Source organism: Vombatus ursinus, unplaced genomic scaffold (genome assembly GCF_900497805.2).
Source record: "Vombatus ursinus unplaced genomic scaffold, bare-nosed wombat genome assembly UNPS02014769.1, whole genome shotgun sequence".
NCBI classification, from domain to species: Eukaryota; Metazoa; Chordata; class Mammalia; order Diprotodontia; family Vombatidae; genus Vombatus; species Vombatus ursinus.
Window position 1 is genome coordinate 469,177 of NW_020954547.1, and position 18,165 is coordinate 487,341.

Sequence of the window (18,165 nt, forward strand, 5' to 3'; positions counted from 1 at the left end):
GTGAAAACCAATTACAATTTTCTTTCTGAGATTTAGTATAAGATTGCAATGTTTAGCTTTGTTAAAAGTAATAGTGCTAAGAAGCTGTCCCTATGGAGTTGGTCATGTATATGATGTCTGTCAGAGAACACAATCTTTCTTTTTGCTACCTCTTTGATAATGCTTGATGACTATGAAGGTTGGCAAATTATCTATCCTCACCATGTTTTTAGGTGCCACTAATCCAAGTCACCTGTTGTTCTTCCTGCCCTCTCTTGCACCAGTGTATATCCCAGCAAAAAACTAGCTTATATTGGCCTATTTGTCACAACTTGAATATCTGCCAATGCTTTGTATGCAATATTTTTAATTTTGATGCTAAAACTGATTGTGAAGTAATAATAATAACAACAACAACAGCAACAACAATTGATAATGATGATATTATTAGTGGCTTAAGGTTTGAAAAGCTTTTTGCAAGGAAGGAGGAATATATGTCTCAACAATACTCATCTTTCTTTTGAAAGTCATAACCTTTCTTTTAACCTTGTAACAAAAAGTCTTTTTGTATCCTTTCCAGTTATCAATTTCTTTAAATGTGAGCAGGAAGCACATTACTAATTAGCTGGAGTTTAGTGATGTGATGGTGACAGTTAGGTGTCACAGTGTATAGAGAGCCAGGCCTGGGAAAATGTGAGTTCAAATCCTACCTCAGACTTACTAGCTAATTGACTCTAAAAAAGTCACTTAACCCTGTTTGCTTCAGTTTCCTCATCTGTCAAATGAGCCGGAGAAAGAAACGGCAGACCACTCCAGTATGTTTTCTAAGACAACCCCAAATGGGGTCACAGAGTTAGATAAGACTGAAATGGCTGAACAAGAACAGTGATATGCCAGTTCATCATGCATTGTATATGTGAAGTTTATTTGGGTTTTATTTAGTGTGTAGCATAGTTAACCATTTTGATTCATATAACAACACATTCTTTTCTTTGGCAATTTAAAGTCAATTACTTAAACATTTTTGGAGTTGTTTGCTATGAAGTTCTAAAAAACTACTTTCTTTTCCACTAGAGGTCCTAATGAATGTTTTTAGGGAGAAAAAGTATTCACTGGTTATTCATACCTAAACTAGACAATTGGTGAAGTTATTTTTGTGCCAACTTGGAAGTCAACAAAGATGGCCTCTGATCCTATAATTCTATGAATTAAAGAGAAATCATGGACCAGAACGACTCCATCCCACATACATTGCCCACCTCTGTACAGAGATGAGGGAAATATTTCTTTATCAAGTCCCTGAGATTGAGATTTTTAATTATAATTCAACAGAATTAAATTGGTTTTTAGTGTTGGTTTTATTAATATTACTGTAGTTATAGTGTATGTTATTTCTTATTTGTTTGCTTGTTTATTTTGTATCTTATTATTTTATAGGAAAATCCCAGGTCTGAAAACTCTTTCTACCATTGGAGATCAACAACTCCATAATTTAGAATCCTAAAAAGATATCTGGGTGTGCAACTTAGAAGGTTTGCTTATGGTCACGCAAATGGTATATGTCAAAGCAAGGACTTAACACTACGTCTTGCTGACCCTAAGGTCAGCCCTTTCTCTTGTATGCCACGTTGCCTTTACTTCCACTGCTTAAGGTACTAACATTTTAAAAAAAAATATTCATCCACAGTATAGCCTTATACCTAGATTTGAATTTGAGTGACTCAGTCTCAAAGAAAGTTCCTCTTATTTCAGCATTTTTGTCCACTTGTGCTTGATGTAGGACATATTTAACAGAATTATTCAAAGGCTGCCAACATGTACTTCTGGTGATCCTATAAGCTTAGAGTGCAATGTTTGAAATAAAGGCTAGGGGTTATTCCTAATTAAAAAAAAAAAACCTGCAGCTAAAACTCCCATTTACACTCTTGGAGTTTTGAAAATTATTCTTAAAATTTTCAAAAATTTAAAAATTTTAACTTTCTCATGTAGAAGCAATAAAGTTGTTTGGCTTCCACCAATATTGTTAAGGTGTTACCTCAAAAGAAAATACACTGTCATATAATGGAAACTGGATTTGGAGTCAGGACACCTGAGTTTGAATTCTGGTTCTGCTATGTGTAATCTTGGGCAAGTCACTTCACCTTAGTTTTCTCATCTGTAAAATAAAGAGTTAGATAAAATGATCTCTAAGTTCCTTCTAGATCTAAGATAACAACAACAATAATAATTGTCATTTAAATAACATTTTAGAGAGGCAGTGTATCCTAGTAGATACCCAGCTGACCTTAGGGTTGGGAGGACTCAGGTCCAAACCTGTTCATACATTTTAATTGCAAGGCTTTCGGCAGTTCATGTTACCTTTATTGTGCTAAGCATCTCTCTAAGACTATAAAAGTCTTAAGTTAAAAATGAATTGTTAATTCACATTGGTAGAAGGAGTTTTTACACTTCTCTCCCCTTCCCCCCACCCCCCAACCCTCGCCATGAAATCATAGGTCTGGACCAAAAATAAACATATAAATTAGCACTCAATATTTATCATCTCACTTGAGTTTCACATCAGAGGTCCTCAATGTATGGTAGAAAAGAATGTTTTGGAACCAGAGCTCTTAGGTTCCAGCCCTAACTCTGTCACTTGGGCTTTGGGGAAGACTCTTGCCTTACTTTCTTTATCCAGTTAGCTAACAAGCATTTATTAAGCACTTACTTAAGCAGGACACTGTGGTTAACCCGGGAATACAAGGACAAGTTCCTGCAGCCCTCCCTCTCCCCCAAAGAGATAGTTCTTGCCTTCAAGGAGCTTACTTTCTAATTGGGGAAGATAATAGGTCAAAGGGATCTGAAAAACTGGAGTTGCGTAGGGGTGAGGGGTAGGAGTACCTGTATGGGGATATGGTGGCTAAGTTTAGAGAATCAGAAGCAAAGCTGAGAGGGGAGTGAAGGATGTCTGACCTGGGCTCTTCCTTAAAACGGTTCAGAAGAACTCACCAATGGGAGGAGGGTTGGAGTAGATGACCTCTGACGTCCTCCCAGGTTCTAAATCTACACTACAATTAGGAAAGCAAAGTACTATTGGTATTATTCTCACTATTTAACTCATGAGGAAACCTGGGATTAGAGAGGTAAGGGGATTTGTCCATGGTCATGGCAAGCTTGCTGATGAGTAACCCAGCTAGGATTTAAACTGTGGGCTTTCTGATTCTAAATGTATTACTCTTTTCACTACTATTCCCTGCTCCTGGCTCATCTCTCTCAATTTCTATCCATTGCTCCCCCCTAATGATGTTTGAATGGTAGCACATCCCCTGGCACACAGCAACCATTTAATAAATGCCTACTGACTAAAGACTATAGAAGATTTTTGATCTGGCAGAGAGTAAAATGAATGACATTCTCACCTCCCCCAACCCCCACCCCCAGTCAGAGAGAGGCAGAGGGAAAGGCTGAAAGCAGGAAACAGACGAGGACAAGGACAGAGAGAGGAAGGGGGAACTTGTGGAAGGATTAGTAGATATGAAAGACCAATCTATTCTTTCAGCCACTCAATCTCAACAATCTGACTGATGAGCTAAGTCATCACTGGATTTTTCACTCCCAGGGATGAACAGAAAAGAATATAAGAAACAAAGCAACAGATTCTCACCTCAGTGTGCAATAACTATAGCGTTGGACCTGGAGTCAGAAAGAACTGAAGTTCAAATATGGCCTTAGACGCTTACTAGCTATGTGACTCTGGACAAGTCAACCTTGTCTGCCTCAGTTTCTTCATTTGCAAAATAAGGATAATAATAGCACTACCTTCCAGGGTTGTTTTGAGGATAAAATGAAGTAATATTTATAAAGTGCTTTGCAAACTTTAAAGTGTTATATAAATGTGATCTATTATAGAGTTGAAATTAAGTGAGTTTTCTTAAGGCAGACCTGGTGAAGTAGTGGATAAAGCCAACTGGTTTCGAAACCAGGAAGACCTGGGTTTGAATCCTGCCTCTGACACATAATGATTGTGTGATTCTGGCCAAGTCACTTAACCTCTCGATGTTGTAGGCAACTCTCTGAAGCTATAGGCTGCAGAGAAGGTACTGACTACTTATTAGAGGGGGTTTCCTCATTTGGCATTTACTTATACCAGGGGTGGGGAACCTATGGCCTCAAGATCACGTGTGGTCTTCTAAGTCCTCAAGTGTGGCCCTTTGACTGAACCCAAACTTCACAGAACAAATCCCCTTAATAAAAGGATTTGTTCTGTAAAACTTGGGCTCAGTCAAAAGGCCGCACTCAAGGACCTAGAAGGCCACATGTGGCCTTGAGGCCATAGTTCTCCACCCCTGCCTTATACCAGTGAAATCACAGGCCCAGTGCTTGTCCCTGTCCCAATGCTTTCTAAAGGTCCAGTCAAACACATACATATATATGTCTCTATCTCTATCTCTCTGTCTTCTCCCTCTCTCTCTTTCTCTCTGTCTGTCTGTCTGCCACCCCCCCCTTTTCTCTCTCTATTAGCTGTACCTGCCTTACCAGATGTGGTGAGGAGAGAGGGGGATTGATGATTCTTTCTCTATAGTCCTTTTCTGGAGAAGGGATCAAGAGTCCAGTCCAAGAAGAAAGAATAATGTATTGTTAGGCAATTAGTTTATAAGATGCCACCCCATATATAGGGTCTCTTTGGCAGACACAGTCCTGGGTTTCTCATTGCAAGTGGCTTACATCAGGCCTGACATCTTCCAGATGTTAGTAGCTTTGATTTTTTCCCCTGTGTTGCAAATGAGTTGGCATGGAAACAACTCTTTGCTGGCAACATGACACATGATTCAAGGCAAAAGGCATTTTAACACAGCTGAATAGTTCAGGAATCTGCCTTGAACAAAAGTCATTTTGAGAGCTGTTTTGAATCTGTGGTGTTTTCTGACAACTTTTTCAACTCAGATGTGAAAAATCAAAGCTGGCTCTGTTATGTAATGCAGAGATGGTAGAAATGTGATTTGGCTCTGGCATGGCATAACCCCACCCCCAGTTGGGGAATGGGCCTAAGGAACCCAATCAGCCTCATACAATGGAGATTATACTGATTTGTTCAAAACAAATGAACCTTCTTAGGGAAACCAAATAAGGGCAGGAAGGTACTCTGCTCAACAAGGATGCACTTTTGCCAGATGGTTTAGATTTTTTTCTCCTGAGAGAACTCTAGAGAGATGGGAAAAAATGATGAGGTTCTCTGCCCTTCATCTCACTGCCAAAATTCATACCCACCTTACCTTCAGAATGGATCAGACTCAGAATGTCTTAAATTTCCCACCTTATCCTCTCTCACCTCCACCTTTTCATTCAAGCCCTGACCAACATATACTCACACACACACACACACACACACACACACACACACACACACACACACACACACACACACACGTTTAAGATCTAGGGATGATGCAGTTTGGGGTGCTGGAAACCCTGAAATGCAAGGGTACTGTGAGTCTGCCTCCAAAGAATTCAACCACTCAAGCTTTATTTCAGTCAAAGTAAAGGTTTATTTGTGATGCCAATAGAAGCAGGCTAGATTCTAACTGAATCTGAGCAATTTAATGGGGATAAAATTTGTACTTATATGCAAGAAAAGACAGTGAGAAGGTCTGGATGGGATTAAGGAGAGGTGAATAGCCTGGGTGGCCCAGGGGCTACAGAGAGAGTCTAGATGGGATTAACAAGTATCAAGTAAACTAATTAAGTAATCAAGGTGGGCTGGGGTGGGCCAAGTGTAGACAATAAAAGAAGTTAAGTGGACTGAGAGCCACAGTGAAAAGGCAGTTAAAAGGATTATTGAGTATCTAGGTTGGTTGGGATGGGTCAGATGCTTTAGAAGGAAATGCCAGTATGGGAAAGTTCAGGGGCTGAGTTGCTTTCACAGACATGGTCTTTTCCTTTTAGGGGTCCAAGTCCCGTCACCCCATCACCCCTATCAGAGATACCTTTGATACCTTTTGAGGATATCTAGGAATAGGTATATTGCTATGGTATTCTCTTCATAGTTGGCTTTGGTATCTTCCCTTTTGGATCCCATTGCTTTCCTTTTTGTGATAACAATGCCACTCATGCTAATATTTTAACATTTATGCTACCTTGATCCAAATTGATCTGAGATTCTACTAGGTATTTCATTCTTTACCCGTTTCTTTCCAGTCTCAGCTCCCAAGACTCGAAGCCCTGACATTGTGCTTGGTTGCCTTGAGTCCCCCTCACATTATGCTTGGTTGCCTTGATTCTCCCAATTCAGTATTCTATTAAGTCTTTCCTCTTCTTGAAATGTTCTTTCTCCCATAAAAAAAAGAATCTATTCTGTGCCCTAAGTTCTCAGGGGTTCTATTGGCACTAAGTGGTTAAAGATCTACAATGATTCACATGGCAGCCAAAAATAGTTAATGTGATCTTTGTGTTAAAGAGAGATGTAGCTTCCAGGGACAAGGAGGTGATAGTCTCTCTGTTATCTGCCCTAAACAGATCACATCTCCCCAGAATAGAATGTAAGCAGTTGATCCCTCTTTAGTCCTTTATCATTGTTTGTTCACATTCACCTTTTTGTGTTTCTCTTTATTCTTGTGTTTGAACTTCAAGGTATCTATACAATTCTATTCTTTTCATTAAGAATGCTTAGAAGTCCTCTATTTCAATAAGATCCATTTCCCTCCCTGTAGCATTATAAGTTTTGCTGAGTAAGTTATTCTTGGCCTTAAGCTCATATCACATGAGCTTTTGGAATATCATATTTCAAATTTTCACTTTTTTAATTGTGCTGGCTGTTAAATTGTATGTGATCCTGCCTGTAGCCCCTTCATATTAGAATAATTTCTTTCTGGTTGCTTGTAGTATTTTTTCTTTGATTTGGAAATTCTGGATTTTGGCTATAATGTTTCTGGGAGGTGTCATTTTGGGTTTCTTTAAGGAGGTGGTCAGTGTATTTTCTTTCCACTTTGCTCTCTGATTCTAAGAGATCCGAGAAGCTTTCTTTCTTTCTTTCTTTCTTTCTTTCTCTTTCTTTCTTTCTTTCTTTCTTTCTCTCTCTCTTTCTTTCTTTCTTTCTTTCTTTCTCTTTCTTTCTTTCCTTCTTTCCTTCCTTTTCTTTGGATTTCTTAAAATAAAATGTCTAGGCTCTTTAAAAAAAATTATGGCATTCAGACAGTCCAATGATTCTTAATTTTTTTTTTCTTTTTGAGCTATTTTCTGGTTAGTTATTTTTGCTATGAAATCCATTATTTTTTCTTCTATTTTCAACCTTTTGACTTTGTTTTAATATTTCTTATTGTTTTATGGACACATTGATTTCTATTTTGTCCATTCTAATTTTCAGGCAGTTTATTGTTAGGACAAAGTTTTGTATCTGTTGTGCCAAGCTGTTAATTCCTTTCCTAATTCTTTCCTCCATAGTTCTCAATTCTTTTTCTGATTTTTCACCCTGCATTCTCCTTTCATTTATAAAAACATTTAAACCCCCCTCCCCTCTTTTAAACTCTTGATAAATCTCCAAGAATTCTAGCTGAGTTTATGTCCAGGCTGGTTTTTTCTCTGAGTCATTCTCTTCTTCTACATTTGTGTCTTCAGTGTCCCTGCCACCAAATAGTTCATTATAGTGAGGTTCTTTTTGTTTTGCCCATTCTCCCAACCTACTTCCTGACTTTTGACTTGATGTTAAGGCTCAGTTCTGCCATGTTTCTAGAGGAAAGGTCTGGGCTGTCCTTGCTGTTGCTTTCTTCGGGTACTGAGTGTTATGTTATTCCACTATCTCAGGACAGGCTGGTGACCTGCAAGCTTTCAGTACTTCCAACATGATCTGATTCAGGGCAAAGTTTGTTTACCGGTTCCGGTCTAAGCTCTTCAAGTTCCTGATTTGGGTTTCAGTCGGAGCAATATTAGAGCGTTACAGGACTCAGCCTCAATTAGCTCACTGGGAAATTCTTCTGACTCAGTGACAGAGCTGCAGGCTTTCCTTTGGTTTAGAGTTCCTGAACTGATTACTGGCCTGAGACCTGGGCTAAATGGTGGAAGTAAGATACTGCTCTGCTGCTGCTTGCTTCTGAGCTTCCTCCTTTTTAGGTGCATCACCCGGGTAATGCCAGCCCTGCATACAAATACCCTTCTCAGTCAATCTTGAATCTGTGACCCATAACTGGGTATCGAGCGACAAAGCTGCCAGTTGGCCTCTGTTCCTGATGCTGTGCTCCATTGTGGGTCTGAGTCTTCTTTTTGCCCTGGTGTATAGACTTTTCATGGACATTGGAGTGCTCTGTATTTGGCATGCTCCCTCCCGGGGGTTGCCCGGGGAAAGGAGGTCACCATTTCCCAGAGTCAGCGTGCCTCTCTATCTTCCTCTACTGACTTGAGTCAGACAAGGACTCATTGGGAATTCTCCTGGATTTCCCCTTTAGGATTCAGTCTGGTGCATTTCCATAATGTTTGGATCAATTTTATGAATGGAAGTGTCCTATTCTTCCACCTTGGCTCTGCCTCCGATTTCTCACTTTCCACTCACTTCTTAACCCCTTGCCGTCTGGACTCAAGGCCTTCACTATCTTAGGTGCCCTCTTCTGCAAGCTCTGAAGTTTATTGATGTCCTTTATGAAATGTAACCTCCCAAAAGAAACACAACATTACTGATGTGGTCTGACCAGGGCAGAATACAGAAGGACAATCACCTCTTTTTTTCTTTCAAGGTCCACCTCTTTTCTCCCATGATGCCAGAAAAAAAAGAACTATTACTATATTTGGTTCACTTCAGTAGCACAGATAGACTTCTTAAAATATTAAGGATGGTGAGCCTTAGCCAACCTGTCTTGCAACTACAGTTGCAAGCCACTATTCGTGTTGAGAATGGAGTATGAATGGTGAAATGAAAAAAATCACAAATCCAAAGAAAGCAAGTCAATCAACAATTTCCACTGGGTCAGTCATTTCATACATGAAGGCCAATATTACTACTACCTTGGGAAAGGGAGGAAAAGGAGTACAAAACATACTTCATCATTTATACTCCAAACCACTCAATGAACGATTGATTTTTTTTTCTCTTTCTATAAGTATGTCTACCTGCAGAAGATATTCATTTCAATCAAATTTAAGCAAAACCCTTTTCATAAAAGAAAAATTATTCCCAACCCCATGTAAGGCACCAAGTCTTCAAAAGACAGTTTTCCCCTTTAAAAATAGCATACAGTCATTGTGTATTGAGGCAGTGTTAGAATTTCTGTAAGCCTTAGACTTAGGGACACAGGGGCTTTAAAGAAAAATTAATCTGACTATTATTACTATTAAGTGCAAGGGGCCAAACTTCCATATGCTTTTCCTAGACTGAAATTATAAACTAATATCAACTTTTAAAATATTTTAAGGAAAAAATAACCTTACCTATTTATTGTAGGATTATCTGTGTTTATAGAGAGTATTGAATTTATAAGCCCTTTGAAGGACAAGAATTTTGTTTCATATTTCCATTTCCCACTGTTGTATAATATTTATCACTTTTTAGTGGACAATGATAAACATAGCAGATTTCATTGGGGAAGAGAAAAGTGGAATGTTGGATAAGTAAGTAAGTGCCTATTTCTTTGTCATAAATAAATGCCAAATGAATGGCAAAAGTTTAGAGAGTCTGTCCTACATTTTCTAAACCCAATGTTCAATTGTTTCCATTTTACAATACTCTCTTGAGTTTCTTTTTTAAAAGTTCAACAATGAAATTCCTTAATTATCTTACATTCTCTGAAGGGCTAAAGAAAGAGACAATATTTCAAATTATATTTTTCAAGAGCAATATATAACTAAAATATTATCTTTGTCAAATAGTAATTTGGAGTATGAAAAGAGGTTTTGTGAAACAAATGGTGTAACTCCTCAGGGTAGCATTTATGGGATAATATTATCAATAAAAATATAAGTAATGATCATTCTTTTATCTGCTAAGATTAGGAATGTCTAATATTGGAATAATGGCTACGAAATGTAGGTGATACTTGTTTTTTGGTTTTTTTTTTTGACTAGGCAATGGGGTTAAGTGACTTGCCCAGGGTCACACAGCTAGTAAGTGTTATGTGTCTGAGGCTGGATTTGAACTCAGGTCCTCCTGAATCCAGGGCCGGTACTCTATCCACCGTACCACCTAGCTGCCCCCCCAATATGATATTTCGATGAGTTCAGATGTCTAGCTGGTCCAGTTACCAGAGGGGGGCAGTTTTGGGATTGGTGGCAAGCAGAAAGTGGAGCTGAACTGAACATAATAGAGAATGAATACAAAAGGCATAAGGGAAAACCATCAGAATTAAAAGGTCTCACTCTACTAGTCAAGACAAACAGATAAGGAATTTTGGCACAGCTGGGAATGGGGAAAAGGTCATAAGCAATTAGTAAAAATTCTATATTTCTTTCCTCTTTCACAGGCAGTCCTTTAAGATGCAGCTCAGGCACAATCTTCTGTATGAAGCCTTTCCTGATCTCCCCCCACCCCCAATCCCTTCCTCACTGCTAGCTTCCTCCCTGTCAAACTACTTTATATTTGATGATTTTGAATATATTTGTATTTATTAACTTTATATTTCTGTTGTATATGTTTTTATATGGACTTGCCTCCCTATTAGAATGTATCTTCATTCCAAGTATACGTTTTTTCATTCATTGTACTTGTATGCCTAGCAGAGATCCTAGCACTTTTGTAGATACCTAATACTTGTGGATTGATTAGTTGGTGATTTCTTCCACTACCATAGGTTTAAACAGGATCTCCATCCAAATGATTCCATATCTAGCTCTCACTGATGTCCTGAATTTTAGTCTGGTATCACTAAGCGCCTAGTGTCTGTGACATGGATCTCCTGTAGGCATTCCAAATACAACACATAACAAATATAACTCATGACCTTTCTTCCTAAGCACACTCTTCCTCCTATCTTCAGCACTATTCATTTGTCACACAGATTTATTAGCTTGGAATCATCCTGTTTTTTCCTTCTCTTACCCCCATTTCTAATCAGTTGCCAAGTCTTTGATTCTACCTCCTCAATACCTCTTGTATCCATTTCATTCTTCCCACAAAGACTCTCATTTTCTCTTTCTTGGACTATTGAAATTACCTTCTAATAGGTCTCCCCTTCACCTGCTCTCTTCTTTCTGATCTGTTTTCCACATAATTGCCAAATTGATATTTTGCTATTTTTTAAAGCATAAATCTGTTTAGGTCACTCCCTTACTCAGTCTCAAAAAAAAAAAAATTTAAAAAAAAACCACAAATCCAAACCAAAATCAACAAACTTTATACCTGTCTCCAGCTTGTTTCTCTAAGCTGTTTATACATTTACTCTCCCTCACACACTCTATATTCCAGCCAAAATGACCTATTTTCTTTTCCCTTTACATGACACTTTGCTTTATCTCCTCTGTCTGTCTTTGTGCAAGCTGTCCCTCTTGTCTAAAATGCTCTCTCTCTCTCCTCACCTCTATCTCCTGGTGCTACTGGCTCCAATTAAGTCTCAGAATAAGTATCACCTCCTTTAAGAGGCCTTTCCTTACCACCCCCCCACCACAGTATTAGTATTCATGCAAATCACTTTGTATTTAGCTTGCATCTATCTTGTGTTTACCATCTGTTTAAATGTCATATCCGCACCAGTTGTATGTAAGCTACTTGAGGGTAAGGACTATAGCATATTGCCTGGACATATTCAAAATGTAGTATCATCAAAATGGATATTCTTGTGAGGGCATAGTTACTTGTTTGTTTGATATGTAAATGGCGCCATCCCATTTTACTGCAGAGATGATAGCTATGGAAAACACCAATGCTCTTGGTTGCAGCTTATCCAGAAGATTCCCAGCTCCCCACTTCAGAATAGCAAGGATAGTCTATCAGGTGTAGATGAATTTAATGTTGGCTACTCTGCTGCTTTAGATTGCCAAGAGGGCCCTGAAAGAAAGAGAATCTCTGTTGAGTCAAATGGGCAACATGTTGGGATATTTGGGTAACATAAAATCTTATCTGATTGTATAGAATTTTGTTTTAAAACCAAATAATAAAAAAAATTTGCAGAGTTTAAATTTTAAATACATACAATTGTCTTTGCCAGGCAGACTGAATCCAAGAGACAGTGAACAAGGAAGGTCTCTATGGACTCTGTTCTCCTCATCCCCCATTGGTATATGTCAGCCACCCACTCTGGCTTTTCAGAGGAACTAGAAGCTAGGGGCTTAACGACTGACAGCTCTCTTTGGTACATCCTTGGACTTGATTAACAATGACACTCTGGACATTGAAGGGAGACCTCAATTTGCAGACTGTCAGGTTCAATTATCAATGAGTGATGGGCCTTAGATATCTAAAATAATGCACAGGGCGATGAACAGATCTTTCAAAGGCTCATATTATTACACAGAAATGGAGTGAAGCTAAATGTACATATGTCCATTTGAAGGTGAGCATACAACACATAACATCTTCAGTCAGTTTGTCAATGGAGACATTTTAGGTGCAACAGTCCCAGAACTGGGTGGTGCAGCAGGAAAAGCTCAGGACTTTGTGTCAAGAGACCTGGTTTCAAATTCTGCCTCCTGTATTTACTAGCTGGATGATTGTGGACAAGTCGCTTAATCTCTCTAAGCCTCAGTTTCCTCATCTGTAAAATGGGCATAATGTTAGCACTTACCACATAGTCTTATTTTGAGGATCAAATCAGATGTTTACAAAGCACTTTGATTAATAATAATAATAAAATAATAATAATTCTGGATCTATGATTTCATTTCTACGGGGAATCCCCTATTCTACCAGTGTGGAAACTCATTCCACTAATTTATTACTAATTTGAAATTAGATTAATTTAAATTTATTTTAGATTAAATTAGAATAATTTTTTATCTATTTATTTAGGTTAAATTAGATTAATTACTAATCTGAAACTTGGTTTTGTAGAACTGTCTGGTGATTTAATAACATTCTCATTGTCACAGAGTATGTTCCAGAGGCAGTACTTAAACCTTGGTTTTTCAGCCTCCTCTACTCTATTACATTACATTACTTATAAACCTTAAGATGCTATATGAAAATTATCGTTATTGGGTATTTCCTCATGAACTACCATTTTTATTTAGGTCTACAGATATGCAGTTTTTTTTATGAATACAATCTTTTTTTTTTTTTAAATCAGTTTCCAATTTCCTTTAAAGTGCTAGGATAATGTTTGGTCAGCTTGAGGCGGAATGAAATGTACCAAGATCTTATCCTCTTATTGAAAATGTAATTCAGTGATCAGGGTCTCCTTAATAACTCAAGTAGTCAATGGCTAAATTACAAAGTTAGATCATGCTAATAAATGGAAATACATTAACACCTTATGAAGGGAAAATATGATTCTGTGGACTAGTTCTTGAAGGGCTCAATCCCAGCTGTTATAAATGTATTTGCATTGAGTAATTCATTGTGCTTAAGTTTCTCCATATTGGCATAAAATATCACATGGATATGAAAATATTAACCTGTCTCTTTGGATTTTGGTGTGATGGGATTAGTAGCAATATCTAATTTTTCAGTTTGTGAGAGTTTCCAGGGGATAGCCCACTTAGCTTTCCACCAAAAGCATATAAGCAATGTTGTTATTTGCTGCTGCTGTTTATCCTTTGTTCTAGAAGAAGACCATGGACATTAGGGAGGTGATGCCATGACATGAAAGTGAATTGGATAAGCAATGAATGTAAGAGTGAAGGAACAGCTGGGAACACTCACCAGAGATGACTTACACCAGCTCCTTTCTACATCTGGTTAAGAATAAGTAAGTTAGTCCTTACCTCACAGTATTATTTCAAATATCAAGTAAGATGTTTGCAAAGAATTATGGCGATGATGATGATGATGATGATAATCAGCAACAACAACAATAACGATTCTGGAGCTATGATTTCATTTCTGTAGGGAACCTTCTGTCCTTCCAGCATGGAAAATCACTCCACTGATATAGATTAATTACTTATGTGAAACTGAGTTTTATAGAGCTGCCTGGTGATTAAATAGCTTTCTCAGCATCACAGGGTATGTACCAGAGACCTGGTTTAGAATGAGTGCAGCTCCAACGGAATTAGTAATGGTGTGCAGTTAATGTTTGGTGAGATTTGTGGGAAAGAATGGTCATGGAAGTGGAGAGGGAGTAGCATAAGAATTCAGCTGTGGTGGTCTGGAACTCTCTCATGTTTCCCTCTGCACCTTGTTGTGTGTGGCACCCTGCTGCCAACCCCATCTGGTGAGGCAGGCAATAGCTTCTATGGCTTGTCTGTGATCACTGGGTATCTGTGTGTGGATTGACCTCTGGATATCCAGAGCCTGAACAAAGAATATTTCAAACAGGGAATCTGAGCAGAGATTACATTATTTATAGATTCAGCCTAAAAGTTGCATGCATGACCCTTGGCAACTGAATTCATTCTCTTATTCCTACAGGCAGATTGCTCTGGGGTCACTACATAGAGAGCAGCTCCCCACTCATGTATTTTCTGGAAGGTTTAACTGCATTTGGCTATGTGATCATAACCCATGTGCATCCTGTCAATGCTGCTCCATGCCAGTTTCATGGCCATACAGCAAAATGATAGTACCTGTGGCTTAGGTCACCAGCTGCATTTTAATGATTCTTCCTTCATTCTGACTGTAAGAGTTCAAAGAGTTCAATCAAGAGGAAGAATCAATTAATCTATCAATCAATAAGCATTTTCAATTTTTTCCAAATAATAAACATCTGTTTTCTTGAACTTCTCAATCCTATGTGCCCCTCCCCATAAAAATGATATTAAAAAGCTTTTATAACAAATATGTATAGTTAAGGAATACTATTTCCTGCACTGACCATATCCAAAAAAATGTATGTCTCATTCTGCACCTTAAGTCCAACATCCCTCTGGCAGCAGGCAGGTAACATACTTCATTACTGGTCCTCTGGAAACCTTGTTGATCATTGTGTTGGTCAACATTCTTAGGTCTTTCAAAGCTGTTTGTTTATTAATAATGCTTTTATTATTGTAGAAATTGTTCTCATATTTCTGCTCATTTCACTCTGCATCAGTTCATATGAGTCTTTTCAGATTTCTCTAAAACCATCTCTTTCATCATTTCTTATGACACAATAATATTTCATTACATTTATATATCATAAATAGGTGCCCATCATCAAGCATTGATTAAGACTTTTTAAGTGCCAGGAACTATCCTGACCACTCAATACACAAAGACAAGGAAATATTCCGTAATATCACGGAGCTTACTTTATGTTTGAGTAGGCAGGAGGGTAGAGAACAACATGTACAAGTATAAGTATATGCAAAAATAAATACAATATATCTATAGGAGATGGGGAACCTTCAGCTCGTGTGGGGGACCAGGAAAGTTATAGTATAAGAGGTGGTACTTAAATTGAGCTTTGAAGAAAGATTTAGGACGGAGATCAACAAACATTTATTAAGCACCTACTATGTGCCAGGTATAAAAGTTCTAGATGCCAGGGGTAAAAGTCAAAATAAAACAGTTTCTGCTCTCAGTGAGCTTATTTTCTAATGGGACAAGAGGAGGCAAGGAAGGAGTGCATTCCAGGTGGAGGGACATACAATCTGTGTAAAAGGATGGAGGTAGGAAAGGGACAACCACATGTGAGGAACATGAGAATATTGATTTGAATGGATTTTGGATTGAATGATGAGGAATAATGTGTAATTAGCCTGGAAAGGTAAGTTGAGGACTGGTGGTCAAGGGTTTTAAATATCAAACAGTGGAGGATCCTAGAAGTAATAAGGATCCGTTGAAAGTCATTGAGCCCAAATTAACTGCAAAAGACCCATGAAAGAAGATGCTATCTGCATCCAGAGAAAGAACTGAAAAGTAGAAGTATGTATAGAATGATTTTATACACACACACAACATATGTATGTATATATGCACATACATACATATATATGTGTGTGTGTCTATATATATATGTATACACACATACACAATGGTAGTAATTTCTAAGGTAGAAATGGGGTGGGAAAAAAAGGAAAAAAAAGAAAATTGCAGGTTAACTTTATTATATATTGAAAAGGAATAGCAGGTTGTAAACAATAGATTTGTGGTTTCATGTGCAATCATTTTTAATTCTAGCATTACCACATGCTATTTTCTTTATCCTAACTGCTCTTTGACCAACTGATTCTGTGTTGTAGCGACCAGACAGGACTAGCAGTAGAAAATTTGAACACATTAGTAAGAATATTTGAGGTGCTTTCAGTATGATAAGGACATATTTTTAACCCCCCGAATAATGGAAATACTTGTTTTATTTCTTTTTTTTTTTTAGGCAGTTGGGGTTAAGTGACTTGCCCAGGATCACACAGCTAGTAAGTGTCAAGTGTTTGGTCTGAGGCCGAATTTGAACTCGGGTCCTCTTGACTTCAGGGCTGGTGCTCTATCCACTGCACCACCTAGCTTCCCCCTGTTTTATTTCTTAAGTTCAGAATAAAATTAGTAAAATTAAAAAAAAAACAACTAACAAAAAGATAAAAAAGTTACTGAGCAAGAATGACTTGGTTAGATCTGTGATTTAGGAATATCATTTTGGTAGTTGGGTGGAGAATGGATTAGAGTGGGAAAGAGAATGTGGGGTGAAATATTGGGGGTTGGGGAACGACCTCCTTCCTCCTGGTGCTTCTGAAATCTGCTCTGTTCTCAACTGAAAAGGGGATTGGGCCAAACTGTTAATTGATTTTTGGCAAAAGCAAAGTAGGAAATGAATTCTTGTTATCAGGAGTTGTAGTATTAATAATAGTGGTGGTCAAACACGAACAAAATAAGTTCTGTCTTTGAAATGGAGGAGAGAAGCAATTGGTCCAGAAAGACATTATCAGCTGAACATTCCATATTTGCTTGATTTACCACCTTCAAGCCATTCAAACAGCTTTGCACAATAAACCAAACTGCCCTTAATGTTCTGATGGTGCACTGAAGCGTCTTTTATATACTTATTTCTAGAGTGTAGAACATTCTAGTTGCACAAATAAGAAATCCAAATAGACCCCATTTATTTTACTGGTATTTGAACATAGTTTCTCCCCTTTGCCCTAATGAATGTATCTGTTAGGGATGATAAATCACCCATTAGAAAATATTCAAGTGTTTTTCAATGATCTGTTTTGAATCTTCAGCCCTTCATGTAGAGTTGTAGCCACTCAGCTTGAGTTGGCAGCCTCGGAGACCAGATCCAAAGTTGGCTTTGTGAAGGGCTCCCTGGATCAGCCAGCCACAAGTGGTTCTATTTATTAAGTAAATGACCTAGGAGTTTGCATCAAGGTCTATTTGTCTTTTTTGTGGTGACCTGATGGAGAGTTAATCAGTTTCTTAGTGTTAATTAGATGTTGGCCTTAGTACTCTGCTCATACAGAGAGATAATGACATTGTCAGACAGCACATGACACCATGGCCCTGTTTCTTCAAATGTGACCAGCATTGTGATGGGAAAGGCTGAATACACTCTTGAGTTGAGAGTAGATGGTGTGCTCTTCACTTATTTTCAGACCCACAAGGGATCCTGTTCAATATATTGACTGGAGATACAGAAACACATGCACACATACATGCATTATGAGGAATGAGTCACACAAATGTCTTTTCTGTCACATTACTAATGGGAATTAGATCTCTAAATTTCCCTGTAGCCCTTGTTCATAGTGGGGGCCGAGAGGATAAAAAAATGCATGAGAGAATTCCAATAATGAAGAGTACATAACAGTATTTGGTTTGGTAGAATATCAAGCTATCTTTTTGGAAATGAATATACATCTTTATCCTAAGTAAATACTCTCTCCATTCTGAGGGGCTGTCAGAATCAGTATCTAGCGTTTCATATCAATGCTGGCTCTGCTTCCTGGGCCAGGGAACATGATTTGACAGTGATGTCCAATTGCATTGGGCCCTCTTGGAGGAAACTCACTAATGATATTAAGCTGTTTTGACATGCAGCTTTGCATTTCTTAAATGTTTATTCCACATTATCACTTAGCATGCTGACCTACTAAAGAAGTAATCTCCATGACACTAACTTGTATGAAAACAAAGGGGAAAAATAAAACCCTTTCCCTGTGTCCGATGCTTTAAAAAAGTCATTAAAATTCAGTATGCTTGAGGAAACAGAAATAGAAAGTTCA